The sequence below is a fragment of the Ctenopharyngodon idella genome, chromosome 18 (genome assembly GCF_019924925.1).
Source record: "Ctenopharyngodon idella isolate HZGC_01 chromosome 18, HZGC01, whole genome shotgun sequence".
Lineage (NCBI taxonomy): Eukaryota > Metazoa > Chordata > Actinopteri > Cypriniformes > Xenocyprididae > Ctenopharyngodon > Ctenopharyngodon idella.
The window spans coordinates 23,744,880-23,763,220 of NC_067237.1; the positions used below are offsets into that span (position 1 = coordinate 23,744,880).

Below are 18,341 nucleotides of genomic sequence, written 5' to 3' on the forward strand. Positions count from 1 at the left end.
TTCCAAAAGCCACCTCTGCCGATTCCAATCTCCGCTCCGTCTCAAAGGCCCACACAAGGGTGCTCTAATCCCCGTTTGAAAGGAGCGGGAGGAGAGGCGGAGGGGGCAGCGAGAGTGGGGGGGGGGATTGGCAAGGGCACCGCTTTGGTCTGTCCTCCCCCACTGCCTCCTAAAAGACATTGCGTTCAGGAGGAGGGGGGAGAGAATTCCTTTCGGGGAGAATGAAAGCAGCGGCGGACAGAGGTTACGACTGAGTTTAATATGTCAAATGCCTTTTGGAGGAAAATCTGCTCTAGTTCGGGGGCCAGGGTTTGAACGAGACCGGATCATCTCGAGATGCAAGATGAGATCCATTCTCCGGATGCAAACCAAACAAACAAGGATAGGGATGAGAAGGATGCAACACCAAGTGTAAAATTGATTCCTTTTTAGGAGAATGAAAGCGGTAGTGGAAAGAGGTTATGACTGGGTTTAGTGTGACAAATGCCTTTTGGAGGAAAATCTGAACTACAGTAATTAAAGGAATGTTTTGTACTAGACAAGATCCAGTTCACGGCTGTGAATGAACCACATACTTTACACACATCAGTAATAAAACTGAATCAGTTTTTAATTAGTGGTTTTCCAGTTCAAATATGTAAAACTTCTTAAAACAAAATACAATTACTTGAGAAGCAACACTGCATAATATATTAAGGATATAAGAGTATTTTGTCTTATTGCACTGGCAGATTTTTTTTTTAATTTTTCATGTATAAAACAAGAGAAAAAACACTTATACTCCAAATACAATCTATGAATACAAGAAAATGTATCTTTGCTTTCTAGTAAAAATACTAGCTTATACCAATACCCTATTATGGGTAATATTATGTACAAAACAAGATCCAATGCATGGATGCAGATGAACTGAATGAATCCTTTTTGACAAAATGAGACAACATCTGTTCCTTGGCTAAGAACGGATCAAACAATATGTACATGCACAGAAACGAGAGGGAAGCGAGACCAAAGTGAAAAATTGGGAAAAATGAGAGAAGGAGAGTTAGAGGAAGAGAATTCTGCTAAAGAAAGCAGAAAGCAAAGGGATAATTGGGCTGTCCAACACAAAGTAATGGTAGCCAAGGGGCCTGTGAGCATGTGTGTTTCCGCACACGTGTGTGTGTAGTAAAAGTAAGCCTCTCTCCGAAAGAACTGCAGTTGATCAGTAAGTACAGAACATGCTCCATCATCTATTTTCCAGTCTGCGCAGAAACACTAAGCTCTCCACTTCATTGTCTGTGTGTGTATGTGTGTGTTTGTGTGTCTGTATGAGAGAGTGATGGGGCTACGTTGGGATTACCGTTGCTTGTTACTGCAAACCAGACTAGTGCTGTCAGGGAGAGCATTTGATCAGTGAGGCTGACACAAAGGTCTCAGAGAGGGGGACTGCAGTGTGCTAGGGGAGCCATCACACCACTAAAGAGGAGAAGACAGACGTGTAGAGTGCAGCAGAGGGCCTAGGAAGTGCATGACAACAACACGCTCTTTCATAACTGAAACTAACTGGGGGTTAAAAAAAGAACAAAAGGACTTTACAAGCACTGCGACACATCGTGAAAGGCAAACCGAAGAGATTTCAGATTCCTTCCCTTCATCTCGGAAAGCATTGATGCTTGGCATGTTGTTATATTATATATATATATATATATATATATATATATATATATATATATATATATACACACAGTGTTGTTTGCATGACACTATGTAAAAAAGGTTGATTGAAAGCAACTGATTTCGTCCCTTTATATGTGGCTTACATTAGAGGTTAAACAATTTACCATCCACCATTTCTCCTCAAAGAATTTCACCCCGTATTCATTGCTTATTAGAGCCTGTGCTAAGTAAAGCAGGAAGGGAGGGAGGAACAGGAGGGAAAATAGAGATATAAGAGCAACTAGAGGCAGGGATGTGCGTCTGAGAGAATATTTAACTGGAATTGAGAAGGAAAGAACAGGAGGAAAAAAGAAGACTGGCCGCCTCTAAAGGTATGCAGCATCTTAATTGAGAAACGGCATGAAGCCGCCACACATTCGCAGAATCACTGATGAGGGCTTTCCAGGACATCGATAGAGGGAGGGAGGCGGTGAGGGAGTGCGAGAGAGAAACGGCAAGAGGATCGAATCAAGAAAACAGCGATCGCGCAAAAAGATAGGCGGAAAGCAAATGAGTAAAGGACGTATTCATGTGGTATTCCAGGTTGTTATTCCACCGACTGAGCAGGCCGACTCGCCTTGCCGCTGCGCCTCTGCAGTGGCTGCTGCTACAAAGCTTGGCCAATGTGCTTCCAGCTAATTGACCAGGGGGAGCCAGGTGGCGCCCTGGCCTGCGCCGCTCCTCTGGGACGGGCCCATCTATATGAGAGTGCCTCCCTCCTTCCATCTTGCTCTCTCTCTCCACCCATCACCCCCTGTAGCGTGCACTGGCACACAAATGAGCTGTGTAGATGGGAGCTGCACATCCCATGTGGCTCAGCACCTCTCGCCTGGCCCTGAGGCCCGCGGCCCCGGCCCCCGGATTGATGGCCTGAGCGGTAGAGAGGCAGAGCGGGAGAGCTGTGGGAGACGAGGGGAAGGAGGGGAGCGAGCTGGGGCGAAAGGGGGTGGAGGTAGCGGGCTTCTCTAGGGGGCGAGCTCAAGGTGTGTTGCCATGGCAACTCAGAGAGGGAGAGCAGGGAGAAGCGGCGGCGTGCTGAGCTTGACCCGTGCTGGTGGGGGTGGCAATGTGGGCCAAAACCGAGTGCACGCACACACACACACTCCTACTGCAGGGCTAGGGGGGTCTCGAGAGCTCTCGCTTCCTACTCTTTCCTTTCTTTCTTACGCACAAACAACGAGTGCTGCATTGCTGAAACAATCCCAGGAGCCATCACTCTACTTTCACACCGTGCACGCACACATTGACTCACTACGCAACGTCTCCTTTACACAACTTTCATTCATGCCCGAAAAGTTAAACCCAGCCCTCGTTGACTCGACAAAATATACATGTAGTCCGATGGCGATGCTGAGAGCAAAGTGGGGGACACGACTAACTCATCCGTTCTCTTTCCTGGCTGACGGTCTGAGTCACACGTTTCCTATTATCTGCAGCAAATATTTCCGGAATGCTCTCTCTCGCTCTCTCTCTTTATCTGGCTGCCAAACGGGATGGAGTCTCCGGCTCCAGATATTTTTGGCAAACGTGGACGGCATATGGAGTTGACCAGCTTGGAATCTCCTATCAGATTACATAACAGTAGGACGCTGGATCCCTCTACCCTGCAGAAACCGACCTTCATGCAAACAAGCAAACAAACAAACTCTCCATCCAAAGCGCACGCCACCTCTTTGCTCGCCTACTTTCTCCGCTATCGTTGTGCAAGTCTAAACTCATGGTGTGTCCTCGCTTATTCGTCGCTGTCTACCCTGCTGGTGTGGTTGTCTTGGTGACTCAGGCTGGTGTACGGATGAGTGTGGTAAATTTCTACCAACTGTGGCTATTGACTCAGAGCTTAAGCAAGCCACTGAGATCCATAGTCGTCTATAACGTGTCGACACTGAAATTCACATTTAAACCTGGTGCTGTGTATGCAGACTATATATAAAAAAAAAAAACATACTGGCATACAAATATGCAAAATATATAGGTGAATGTATTAATACACTGCAAGTTGTATCTACTTAACGTGCCTTCTTGCGTTTCTGTAGCAGTAACAAACCTCAGTACTCAAAAAGGTGACAAAGTTACTATCAAATGTCTGTGCCTTTGAAAAAGGAATGCTTTTATTCATGTAGACATCCATAAACATGTCAAAAGTTTAATTAACTTTAACTTGCTAATCAAGATTCTGTTAATTTGTTGATTTCACCATTTTGAGGCACTCAGAATTGAACTGGGATTGAATATGAAATAAGGTTGCAAACAGGATTCAGAATTGCAATTCAAATTCGAATGTAAGGAAGTAGAATTAAAATGAATTGAAACATTCAAATAACTAATAAACTACAAAAGAAACTTGTTTGTTGAAAAAAATGTTTTAAAAAACCTTGAAATTAGAAGATAGATAGATAGATAGATAGATAGATAAAGCTTGTGTAGTTAGAATCCACTGCATTCACTTGCACTGAATGTGTTTCGTGCTTAAGGGTTAATCTTAATGGGAGGTCTTGTCAATATCACACTCTTCATTACGACTGCTGCTTCGGGTCTCTGAACAGCACAGAATCAAATTAGCTATCCGAAGTCTTATTATGCCTTGTTACTACCAGGGTGCTCTCATCCAGAGAACTTCATTACCCATAATGCACTACAGGAGCAGCTGCACTAGTCTCTCATTCTGTTTAGCTTAAGCCAATGAAATGCCCCCTATAATAAACCAACCACATACTCTTCCAATCAAAGTGTTCTGTTCTTAAGTGCCACCCTCCTAATTTCTACTCCACCAATCAGGATGTGTCAGCAGGTCTAACCCCCTGTGAGGCAGGCTGGTCTGGCTGCAGTGTTGATGGCCACCCAGTGCTCCCACTGAGGCAGCGCTCTCTCATTTCCAGCACACACAGATAAAAAGACAGCACACTGTGCTGCAGATAGAGTCTGCAATCAAAACAGAGCTCAAATGATGGATAAAACATGCATGTTTACTGCATACATCACAGCGCTCTGACCTTGCAATACTTGAAAAATGGTGCATGACCGAGTCTTTTTTAATGGTTTAAACATTGAAACGGAATTAACTGAGGTATGAAAAATACTGTGTGTGATTCTGTTGCCAGGGCAAATGATATGCGTGCCCATGCATACATACGCACGCACGCAAACAGTAACCCACCCACATCATCTTGTACATACAAACCACCCTCGACCTCACAGTCATACACACTTGAGGACCTGATTGTTAGCGTGTAATATATGCACAGCTATTTGTGTTTTGAATGTTAATTGAATGCTGGAAAGTGCCGGTGGGGGAATAGTTCTAATCAGCATACCAATAAACCCTTCACATGATAAAGTCTTTATAAGAAGCACTTACTCCCATGGCCTCCATATACCTTAACAGTCACTGTACACCTCCTCCTCCCTCCCTCACCCATTTCTTTCCTATCATCTGCCCTTCCTTGAACCTTCCTAGACGACATGAACGCAAAACAGCCATGTTACAACCAAATCCGACATGCGTGAACATATGCTTCTGTGATTAAATAATAGTAAATCTACACCATAAAAATGAGGAAAGAGAGGTATGTGCGGCGTTGAATGTCGCTATGGCAATGGAAAAGCATGAATAATAAGCTCAATGAAGAATTATTACGCGTATAATAAACTCCTTAGAACAGCCAGATGACTTGGCCAGGGTCTTGTTAAAAGCAAAAGAGACGACGCAACACGTAGAAGACACAAATCCATATTTCAAGGTCAAAGCGAGCCATAATTCCTTTGCCAATTTCAAACTTTTATTGGAAGTGGACACACGCATGAGCTCGCCCGCGCTCGCACAGCCCCAGATTGCTAATTGCAGTATAGAGGGTAATTATGGCTCTGGTGAGTGGTCAGCAGAGTATGAGCTGGCCAGTGCTGTTGGCCGGACCTGGTCTTTGTGGGGTCTTATTGAATTTGAGGCCTGGTGCAGTGAATTTGGAGTTGGCTGAGCTGTTAGTCGGCTGCACACACACTGTCTGTCTCTCTCTAATACTGCAATCTGCCACACGACTTTCTGAAGACATGACGGGTTGCTTTTGAACGCAATAACTGCCAGAGGACGCAGCTGCCTTTACTATTACAAACACACAATGGTCACATTCAGCAAAATATGCATAACAGTCCTTTAAGTCCTTTATGGCTCTGTAAACAGTAAGCATTTATGCTCTGTGTGCGCATATGCATATACATACATATATATATATATATATATATATATATATGCACATGTGCATTTAATCCACACCCCTGGGTGTGCCAGGGGCTTTTTATCAACGCAAGATCTCCCAAATGCAGCTCAAAAGCAATATCCATGAACCATTCCACCACAATTGCTCATTGTTGATTTGGTCCTTTGGGATATGGCAAATTCCTGGGACTTTGTTTCTGTCCTCCCCCCTCTCATTCAACCCATTGAACCCACAACCATATCAGCTGGAAATACAATCGGCAAAAAATACCTCTATCACACGGACATTCAAACCACATCCCATACCAGGTCGCCTGTGCCGACCCGCTTCCACGTCCCCTTAGCTTTCATCTCTCTCCTGTTTTTTTCCCCTGTATTAGGACACGTCTACATCTTTGGTTGGCTGGTTGTGAATTATCTGCTCACTAAGGAAGGGGGAAAAATTCTGAGCAAATATGAGGAAGCAGCAGGATGCTAATAATGCACCTCCAGCTGTTCAAGTTAACCTGCAAATGTGTCCATCTGTACCTCCAGAGTAAGAGGGAGACAGAGAGAGAGAAAGATGAAATGCTAGAGAGGACAGAGAGGGAGGGAGTTATACAAATGAAAAGAGATTGAAAGGATAAATGCACTCACATGAAAAAAACAATGATGGAGGTGGAAATAAAATGGTGGATATTCTAAAATAACTAAGAAAAAGGGGCAGAGTTAGACTGAAGGGGAGACAGAGAAAAAGAGAGAGAGAGAGAGAGAGAGAGAGGAGGTGGGGGGGGGGGGGGGGGTCCTGGCAGTAAGCCGGCTCTATGTGGATGATTGTGAGCAGTCGGAGTGACCTTGCTGCGTCTGGACCGTCCCCGCCCCCTGCCCTGCGTCCGACTGTGCCCTGCCTTTGGACCCTCACCCAGGGCCAAAACACACACTGCCATCCTGCTGGGGCCTCTAGGGAACACAGGAACTGCGAACATATCATATTAACTAACACGCATACACTCATACTTAATTTCACACTAAAAAAGCTCGCACATATACACAAATCGCACATTTAATGAAGACACTACATCATTTGTAGGTCATGTGTATGAACCTCTGCCAAAAACTCCCATGGACGCCCCCTCCTCTCCCTTCCATCACAATCTTTCCTCTCGCTGTTCTCAGTTGGTGCGTCTATAGACTCTTCCTCTGTAAATACTGTCATATCAAAGATCTTCAGTGGCTGTTTTATGTGGATGTTTACAAACTGATCTGAGACACATCATCAGCACTGATGATCAGAGAGTCGAGACTGTTAGGGGAGTTCATTGAAAAGAGAAGAGTTGCGTATCTGTGGGGGAGAGATGGGAATGCTCGAGCGCAGCGACAAAGGGGAAGAATGGAGGACGGTGATAGAGAAGTGCAAAAATTCAGGTTATCAGAGCTGGTAAGAGTGTGATAAATGTATTTAAGGATTGGATTAGTCATATCCGCTCGATGAGTGCTCATCTACAAGGACGAGTCTTTTTTGCAAGGATTTTTAATTAAAGGTGAACTGAGTCGTTTCTACGCCACTAGCAGCACCAGGGAAATTGCCAAAATAAGAGTTTCCAAACAGGTTTTGCAAAACAGTCCTGCCGCCCCCTCTCCGCTGTCTGATATACAACAGATCTATCTGTCCGTCCATCATTTAAACTTTTTAAAGACCCCTTGTGGTGAAAATCAAGTTTTTAATGTTGTCTATATGTCTATGTTGTGTTTTTAATATGCTGTAAGACAAACCATGTGCAAATTCAACACCATTGCTGAGTATTTTCTCCTTAAAACTGCAGTGAAAAAAAGACAGTCTTAAACCCGCGGTTTAAAATCGCTGGTGTTGGTGATGTCACAAACTACCTTGTAACCAATTGCGTCAACGTGCTGGCGGGCTTTAGCATATCATTAACAGCAAACTAGCAGGGGAGTCTCGAGAGAAGCCAGTAAATTTTTCTGTTGATATGAAAAATCGTGTAGATTTAGCAATATGGCAGGTTTATGATGTATATTACGATGTTATGATGAACTATATGCCTTTCTCCACTGATGTTAAAGTGTTCAAAGCGTTTGTGAGGATACTGATTGTTAGAAGGCAGCTGTCTGACATTTGCGAACAGGAACATGGTTAGTGTAACATTAGCAAAACATTATTAGCTGTTTGATAACATAGTCAATCAAAAAGCTAATCATATTAATTAACATTATGTGACCGATGTTGTAAAGAGCGATACCATTGTGTAGCATTTACCTCAGTAAGTTGACCGAGTGGATCTCTGAGCTGGCGTGAGCGAGTGGAGGCGGGGCTAATTTGCATATTTATTGATCCACGTATACTAAATGAGGCAAGGGTGTAGAGTTACATTCAAGCTATTTTAAGGCATGAAGAATTTTATTTTCACAGGAAAAAAACATTTAAATGTGTCATTTCAAAGAAGTTTTAAGGGATACACTTATTGACTACAGGGGGACTTTAACTTTGTTTTTAAGCTTTTGTAAACTATTCTAAGTTAAACATTACAGTTACATTAATTTCTTTGAATTTCAATTAATTTGATTCAAATCATTTTTAATTCTGATTCCTTACATTCCAATTGCAATAGCAATTCTGCATCTTGCTTGCTACCTCAAGTTTAATTCAAAATAATGGACTGAACTAAACTTAATTTTTTTGTCACACGATGCAGCGTTCCTGTCTCAAACTTCTTCCACTACGACACACAATTATCTTAGAAATCAATGTCACAGCATTTTCTGCCCAAACGCCATTGCTGGCTCAAATAGACAAGAGAACGTTTTGAAAGCAATAGTTTACACACTTTGTGATGTCAGCCTACAAACTGTTTACTTAGTCGCTACTAATTAAACTGGAAAAGAAGAAAGTATTTTAACATCGAAAAAATTATACATGCACACCACCTTGTTCATTACTGTGCTTCCTCAAATCATGCGCAGGAGCTGCATTTGCGTCTCAAATGACTGTTCTATCCCCTGTGCAGGGCGCTGCCTTTGATGTGACTTAATGGAAAGGTTTCTTTCTGCAGATTAGGGAATAGGGAACGACTGAGCAGTTTGAAAGAAGGCCCATCTTCCCTCAGGACTGCAACATGCTCTATGCCTGCATGATATCTTCTCTGCATGCCACTTCCTCTGAGCGTTCATCTCCCAACATGCTTTGCCCAGCTCCTCTGAGTCTAAATCTCCCAGCATGCTTCTCTTCCCCCCCACCCCACCCACTGAGACTGGCCAGGCCATAGTGCACCTGTGAGTTACCATGGTTACCCGAACCTGTCTATTGTGATGCTAGTACCACATACTCAAATACAAACAAATCAATAAATAATGCTGTATTAATTATTCGAAGGCCAGGATTAAATATACATGTGTTTAGAGATTTGTTTCTGCGTTCAGACAGCAGCAGGGCTTTTAAAACTGCCATCTTGGATACAACATTCCCAATTCGGACAATGACTCCCAGCTGACAGTGACGTACTTACATACACGGAAAACAAAAGCCCTCATTTCCTGGTGTTGGATAGAATTAGAGTCATGTTGAAGCTTTAAAAAAAATAAGAATGAGTGGGAATTGTTTGGAAAGTGAATTTCATACACTATATCCCAAACGCTTCCTCACTATTTTGTATGGAATTAGTCTTCCAAATGCAATACAAATACAAAGGACATCTGTGATTTTTTAATATAGGATTTAGTAGTTTTTACTAAGATGGAAGTGTGTACTTTCTCGCTATGGCCATTATGGAAAGACGTGTGCATCACAAATCTTATTGAAAAACAAAAAAAGTTGAGGGAAAGAAATTAACTAAGATGAGGATTATACCTGATTCTGCTATTAAAGTGGCGGTTCTGAGCAGTCCAGACCCTCTGTGTTGATTTAATTCTCTGTTTAAATCAGATGGGATGCCAACAGTACTTGAACCACCAACTGTTCCCATAAAAGTTTTGGCAAAAAGATCTACATTCATAATGAAGGTGCACTGGGCAGTGAAACAAGAAATTTAGCTTTAGTAACAGAATTCGTCAAAAGTCAAATTAAACTAGAAAAGGTGTTGTGAAAAAATGATATACCCCATACATTTCTATCCAAATGGGATTAAATTTCTTAGCATTCCCCTGAGTTATTCAAAAAACACTAAGCAATTTGCTTTAATTCTTACAGAGGTTGTCTGTAATTTTTTCATAGACATGTTCAAATCAGGATTAAAATAAAACACAAATTTACCTGAGCTCCTCAGGGAAAACTAGTCCTGTCCAAATAGTTCTTTTGTTGTTTTCTTTATTGGATTTCTTTCCCTTTCCAGTCTATGCAACTCCATTAAACTCTGTCTGTCCCATACAGACTGTTTGAAGGTTAGCAGAAACTACTACTACTACAAAAAAAGCAACCACAAAGAAACACCAAATACTAATATTAATATCAGGGTGTCAAAGACTTGAGTTATTACAGATGACAAAGCATTAATCGGGTGTGCACAGGGCGTGTTCCCCTGAGGGGTGACACCAAACTGGATGTTCAAAGACCCCAGTCGAATAAAAATCAATATTAATGCGCACACATCAACAACAAAGGAAGTATGTCAGTGCTTCTGTTTAGAGGATGCTTTTTCATCCTAACTTTAATTTTTTTTCTTAAACCATCGTTCATTCCCCCACTGCATGGAGGGAGGGGGGTGTTTGTCCCCTTGGGAGAACTCATCTGTCCCACCTAAAGAGTCCTCAGTCAAATCAAAGCTCTCAGCAGCCCAAGCGCCCTAATTCAACATGTCACATCCACACTCACGGGAGTGAAATGAGAAGGACAGCACAGGAGGGGGTAAATACTCCACTTTCCCCCCCCATCTCTTTCACTTTTCCTTTACAGTTTTTACACCTTATGTTTATGGTCTTCATTCTTTTGTATATTTTAAGGCCCTGGATGTGGCAGACAGATCTTGATGAATCTTTTGTATGAGTCTGAACAAGATTTCATGAATTAGTGAACCAGAACTAGCTATTTTTAACAGTATTTTTTAAAATCTAGGTTATTGTTAATTTATAATAACAATGTAATTTCTTATAATATATTTTTATAATTAGTTTAATTCATGTTTAATCAATATATAAGCTAATGTTAATTTATATAACTTGAAAAGTTAAAAATGTCAAGAATGTTAATGTTAACATAAATTAGGACAAACCAAGATTAATAATGCTGTAAAAGTATTTTAAGTAAGCCATTAACAAATGTTGAAATATAGAACTTAGAATATTATATATATACATATATATATATACATATATATATATATATATATATATATATATATATATATACATATATATATATATATATATATATATACACACATATATATATATATATAAAATATTCCGCCCTGTACAGCTACGATCAGCTGTTTGTTTGAGCTTTCGATGTTTTGAAATAATGTAAATATTACAGATTAAAATGTGCGATTAAGTTGCGATTAATCACGAGTTAACTCATGACAATCATGTGATTAATCGTGATTAAATATTTTAATCGATTGACAGCACTAATTTACTGTATGTGTGTGTATATATATATATATAAAAATGCTATTATAAATATATTTTTTAAATATTAAACATGTAATATTATACATAAAAATATAATTAACCGAGCATTAATAAATGGTGTAAAAGTATTTTCAAGTTAGCCATTACTAAATGTTAACATGTAGAACTTGATATACAGTAAAGTGTTACCAAAATTCCACCCCTATCAAAGGTTTAAAATAAAATTATCTGCTCAAAAAGAGGCAAATTTTCTCTCCAGATGCAGTGAATGAAACTCGCAACCTCAGAATGACACCAACAGTTAAGCTGAGAATCAGCGGTCGGTCTAACTTCATTGGAGGTGCACAACAAATTTGTCGAACACATGCAAGATACACACACATTCAAACAGCGCGCACACATACACACAGATGCTCACACACACACGGGCCAGATGGAGCAGGCGAGGCAGGGCCAAGTGCATGTGCACCTCATCCGTATGCCGCATTTCCTCACTCCAGCGACGGCTCCTCAATCGTTACGTCTCAGGCTTGAACTCCTGATACGAGCAGCATTGTTGTTTTGTCATCTGCCCTCCCTCTCTCTCACACTCATCAAAATAACATCTGTTTACATCTATGCAAACACCTGACAGGCAGCTGATGCCCCTTTCTTTACCCTCTGCTATAACAAAAAGCAAAAAAAAAAAAAAAAAAAGGGAGGGAGGGAGGGCGAGTCTAGAACCGGAGCACATCTGGGTGTACAGCCACTGGCCTGATCCAGATGTGGGCTGCCGAGCTCTGCAGGCGAAAACACACCTGGACGCATACAGCAGCAAAACAAAGGGAAAGGGGGAAAACAGCCCCCTCCCTGCTCCAGAATATCTATTCTCATCCTATCTGTCTCTCATTCGCTCTTTCTCTTCAACCAAATTCAAAAGCGAGCATGGAATTGTCATGTCCATGTATGGTGGCCACTTTCACCTATGAATCGAATGCACAAATTTAGCTTATTCGTGGGCTAATTCTATAACTGAAGATGAAAAAAGGAGTGTGAAAGTCTCACAAACGGCTGTCTCCCTCAAACCCCCCATGGCTGCCCATGCTTAATCCCCCATGATGCACCGGGGCACTTTCGGAGCCACTGAGACCCACACTGGCGCCGAGGGCTCACACACATACGGCCATCCAGATGCTATGGGTAATTAACCTACCTCTGTGAGCGAGCGAGTGTGTAAAAGTATGTGAGACAGACTTTGTGAACGCGATAGAATCGGTACCATTATAAGACGACAAAAGAAAAAGGCACGATGGTCACGAATGTGCACTAGCCTAAAGAAACACATCAGTTGAGACAAAAACATGAGTGCGCACACACACCGCAGCAGTTGAAGAGTGAGATCAGGGATGAATGCATGCTGTGGCACAGGGGAGGTAGTTCTGGGCTTGGCTATGCCCAGGGTCTTAATGACTTAATTGAGGTAATTATTTGGATAAGAAGTCCAATCACCTGCCTCTTTTCCTCAAGGTCCTCATCAGAAGCTAATTAAAGAGCCGCTCCCAGCGCGAGTCCGACCGGTGCTACGTCAGAGGGCTAAGAACTCAGTAAAGAAAGAGTAAACTCTCCACGCACCCACATCCCGCTCATCTCGCCAACCTCCTGCTGACTTTATTTGAATATGTAGCTTTCTGGTTGTGTTCAAAATCTAAAAAAAAAAAAGTGTTGTAGTATATAGAGGCATCAAGAAACTTTTGGAATGGAATGTTTGCATAACATTGTTTCTTGTAAGATATTGTATTTTTTCAGTATATGCTTCTGTTTCTACAGTGAAATAAGTGTTATAGTTATTAAATATTGGTTTGGTTATATCTAAAGCAGAGGTCTTCAACAGGAGGTCTGCAGCCCCTAGGTGGGCCATGGTGGTATTGCAGGGGGTCTGCAATTATTGTTTGATCTCAAACTAATTTTTGTGGAAAAAAAATTAAATTTTGCATTAAACAAAACTGCAATATTAAGGTAACTTCAACCAAAGATGAATTTAAGATGTTTAATGTTTCTCCTTCATTAAAATGCATTAAGAAGTTTAGTTGAATGAGTTAAATGAATAAATATATGGCTCTGTGATTATTTTAATGGTTTTGCAATGTAAGCATCATAATAAATGATGCAAATATATTAATATGGTACTACTGAGATGTACTTGGCCTTAAAAATAATTGAAGGTCCTTACTCGAAAGTACACTTTAAGTACACAGCCAGTCTGTTAAATGAATAGTTCACCCGATTTATTCACCCTCATGTTGTTTCAGGAAAAAAAAAAACACCATAAAAGTATCTTAAGTAACTTTTATGCACTATATACCAAGTCTTATGAAGCCATTTGATATTTTTAGGGTGAGAAACAGAGCAAAATTGACATTGTTCACTTGCTGGATTCATTGAGTCAGTAGGGAGTTGTACTTGAGAACCAAATCAGTCTTATTCATGAACAAATCATTCAGAATGAATTAGAGTCAAAAGAATGAATCATTCATGAATCAGATATCACTATTTGTGTCATAAATGCTCCAAGGAGAACACTGGTGAATGTCAAAATTATTAGCGAATAATGGGTTGGGATTTATCACATGGCTTAAGAAAACTTGAAATACAATGCACAAGTCTTACAGACCACTTTATGATACTTTTAAGTTGAGTCCCAATCCTCATGTACTTTCATTACATGAAAAAGAGTAGACAGGATATTCTTCAAAAATGTACCTTATTTTCATAAAGGTTTAAAACAACATGCGGGTGGGTTAATTTCCCTATCCCTTTAAGACCTTGGTTTCAGCCTCTATCCTGTCTATCTGTCCTTTCATCCTATCATCCACATCCATTCACTCCTGTAATGCTCAAGAAACGGCCTGTCAGCGAATTCTCAAGTCGCTTTTCCCGCTCATGTTTTCGATTTCTCCTTCCTTCACGGATTCTTATCGTTTACCTCTCAAGTCTCACGATTTCCTGTCTCATCCTCGCCCGCTCCTCACCTCTCTCTCTCTCTCTGGCGAGCTGGCGTGGAGTGAAGTGAGGCCTCTCTCTCTCCGACGGCAGCTCTGCTGTGCTGGTTTAATTGCGACAGCACCCTCATGAGCGGCTGGAGCTAGGGCCGCCTCAACACCTCCGCAGAGTGTTCAAGGGTAACCAGCAGGGGTCTACCACCCCCCTACTCTATCTCTCTCCCTCTCTCACACACACGTATACACACACAGACACACACATGAACGCGGTGGGCCCCTCAAACAGGCGCCCAGAGAGTAGCCGTCAAACACTCACTCCTCACATCTCATTAATCAGCTCCCAACATCAAACAGTAACGCTGCTGCTTCCCGAGGGCCTGCCCGTCCGCCCGCCTCACACTGTTGTGTCTGTCGTGGCAAATGCATTTCTGTTTCTATTGTGTATGTGCATGCGTGGAGCATACTGAGTGCGCCAAGTCTGTTTTGGCCAGTTTGTGTTAGATAATGAGCCGAGTTGAGACTGTTGAGCTGAGTTTAGCAACTGTTGCCGGTGCCTGGGTCAGGTTGTTGTTTACGATAGTCCGCTCGCCTGTTGCAGAGCGTTTTATAAGCATGTACTGTGTGCTCTTCCCTACGGCTCTGTGAATAAAATCCGACACTGTCTCACCTCTGACTGGGCTGGAGCGGATTCGCATTTGCATTGCCGGTTATCGTGTAGGACACAAATGTTCTGCCTTATAGGATGAGAGCTCCTCTGTCACAAAGTTGTTGTGAATTCTGACGTATATCTTTAAATAAGTCAACAAATGCGTGTCATAATCAATGTTGGGAAGTAACTAGTAACTAGTTACAGTAGTAATATTACTTTATGCAGTAACTAGTACTGTAATTAATTACTAATTAAGATTTCAGTAATAAAATTACAGTTACCATCCATAAAACAGCTTGTTACTTAGTTACTTTTGATGCCTCAACCCCTACTGCTTTGAAATCCAACAATCCAATAATTTCCAGATTTATTTTCATAATTTCACGACTCGCACAGGAACATGAAGTCACCAGTGCAGCAGGCAAGCTTGGAATATGGAAAAGCTTACATTCAGCGGATGGAAATATTGCCATTACATTGATTTTGTCATGAGAAAAGATGACCGTTGTGTAAGTTGTGGCATTATTTTACTCTGGCATTACATGGCTTGCCCACCCACATCCCTCTGATCCCAACATAAATTATATTACTATAATTAAAAAGCTTTTTTGGAAAATAAACATTTTCTTACAAACTCATATGATTTCTTTTGATAAAATACATCATGAAATGTTGCCACGTTTGCATAACATCCTTTCTACTAAGATACTGTCCATTTTTCCCCCCCAGCATAAATAAGAAATAAGTGATGTAGCCATTAAATATTTGTTTGGCCATATTTAAAGCAGAGAATTTAAATCCCTCACCAAAGGTCTCAAAATTCAGGGACTGATTTGTGATATTAACGCTGTATAACTTATTATTGTTGTTATTATTGTTTATTAAAATCTAATGAATTATTTTACCTTGACAACAATATGCAATAATTTATCAGGTTTTTGAGCAAATATATATATATATATACACACAAAAATATTTATAAAATAAAATACAAAAGTGAAATATCACTATAAATATAATATATAATAAAAAAAAAAAAAAAATATATATATATATATATATATATGTATGTATGTATATATACACACACACACACACACACATTTCTATGATACACAAAAATGTTGGTAAAATGTAGAAATTTACGTCGGGCTAGTGAAAATTATGGCAGGTCAAGAACAAATCACCAACTTCCTCAACTTCTTACTTTTGAAGGCATGCCTGGTGTCAGTCACGCACTTGCACCTTAATACGATCCATTTCCAGTGGTAGTCACCTCTAAATGACACTAAAACATTCTTCCCTGCATTGACTTCCCCCTTTTATGAGTGTGGCGCACAAACAGGGCGATTAGACAGCAGCTGAAGGTTCCATCAGCATTTGAGCAACGATTTGCCTCTCCCCAGCTGCAGCCCATTACAGGAGGGAATGAATTAATAAACCAGTGAGGGGAGGGGAAAAGCGAGAGAGAGAGCGAGCGAAAAGAGAGAGAGGAGAGACTCTAGAGTGCATCTAGCCTCAGAGCTGGCCTGGCTGGAGAGCTCATCTGAATATGGACCTCGTTAGCAGGTATGGCTCACAGGCAGAGAGATAACACACAAACACACACACACACAAACACATGCAGAAAGAGAACAGCATAAATACAAAAGTCATAAAGTCTTGTAGCGCGAGGCTCAGTGTCTAGGGAAAGGAGCAAAGCAGAAGGACTTGGGGAATTTAGAAATAGAAGACGACTTTTATTATCTGCTATGTCAAGATGCAATACTGTATCTCATAACGACTAGAAGAGTATAATGTATTCAGAGACTGATATATAGAGTTACTATAGATGAAAGCTATTAAGTGTGCCAGTTTACTGCACTGTAAGGCCCTCAATATATTCTATACTAGTATGTAAATGCAAATGTTTCTAGCTTATTTACATTATTTACATTTTATGTTTACATTACATGTTACAAGTGCAGAATTTTCACATATAGTCATTTGTCATGGAATCAATTGTTCAATTATTGTCATGGCAGAGCAACAGATTTAAAGGAATAGTTCACCCAAAAAATGAAAATTCTGTCATCATTTACTTACCCTCAAGTTGTTCCAAACCTGTATGAATTTCTTTCTTTCGCGTGTAAGTCAACAGGGCCCATCAACTGTTTGGTTACTGACATTCTTCAAAATATCTTCTTTTGCATTCAGCAGAAATTTCAGCAGAAAGAAATTCATACAGTTAAGTAAATTATGGCAGAATTGTCATTTTTGGGTGAACTATCCCTTTAAGACAATCTTTGCTCAGCAAGTTATTAAAACTATTAACATGTTTTAGATTGCTATCTGAAAAACAACACAGAGATATGGTATGTACTGAATTTGAACGTACTTTTCAATTAATACCGAAGTAGATATGAAGGTGTATAATATAACTATATTCCCAGACATTATTGGCCATGCTGGATGTTGGCCTACAACAACCTTGAAAAGTGCAGCCAGCCTAAAAATTTTCCACCATTTTCTAAAATAATTTTTGAATCTGACTGCTACTTAGCTTTTATGGCAGGGGGGCCCAATTCTGTTCCTGCAAAGTTCAGCTCCAACCCTGATCAAACACAACTGAACCAGCTAATTAAGATCTTCAGGAGCACTTATAAACATAAACAGGTTGGATCTGAACTCTGCAGGTAGGTAGATCTCCAGGAACAGGATTGAGCAACCCTGTTTTACAGGATACCAAAGTGTCCACTGTCCACTGGCTGTACACATCAGCATCTCATTGGATATAGATGACCATTCCAGTATTATCCAGCTCCTGTTTCATGAATACTACGTACATCTTACTCATTTGACATGCATTTTGCATACTACGTGGCAGGACACTATGCGTTTTGAGTCAAGAGTGGCGTAGCTTAGCTTCCAGCAGTGTAATGGTGGTAATGGCATCCAGACGTTCGGCACACACTCACACACACACGCCTGGCAGCACAGAGGAAGTGCCAGCGCCACCCGTAACCTGATCTCCACTCACAGCTGTCCAAACACCACAGAGAGAGAGCGCGAGAGAGAGAGAGAGAGAGAGAGAGAGAGAGAGAGAGAGAGAGAGAGAGAGAGAGGGCGAGAGAGAGAGAGAGAGAGAGAGAGAGAGGGGAACCCTCTGGGGGTCTGGGGCAGACTGGTGCTCCCCACAGTGAAGGGTGCATTCTTTCCTCTCCTCTCTCCTCTCTCCATCCTCCCCCACTCTGTCTTTCTCCTTCTC

At 41.2% G+C, this 18,341-nt stretch overlaps 1 protein-coding gene across 9 annotated transcripts in view; it reads right to left on the reverse strand.

The window, feature by feature from the left end:
- The window catches only part of znf423 (zinc finger protein 423), a 170,371-nt gene that overhangs the window by 27,613 nt on the left and 124,417 nt on the right, over positions 1 to 18,341 (reverse strand). The window lies entirely within an intron of this gene.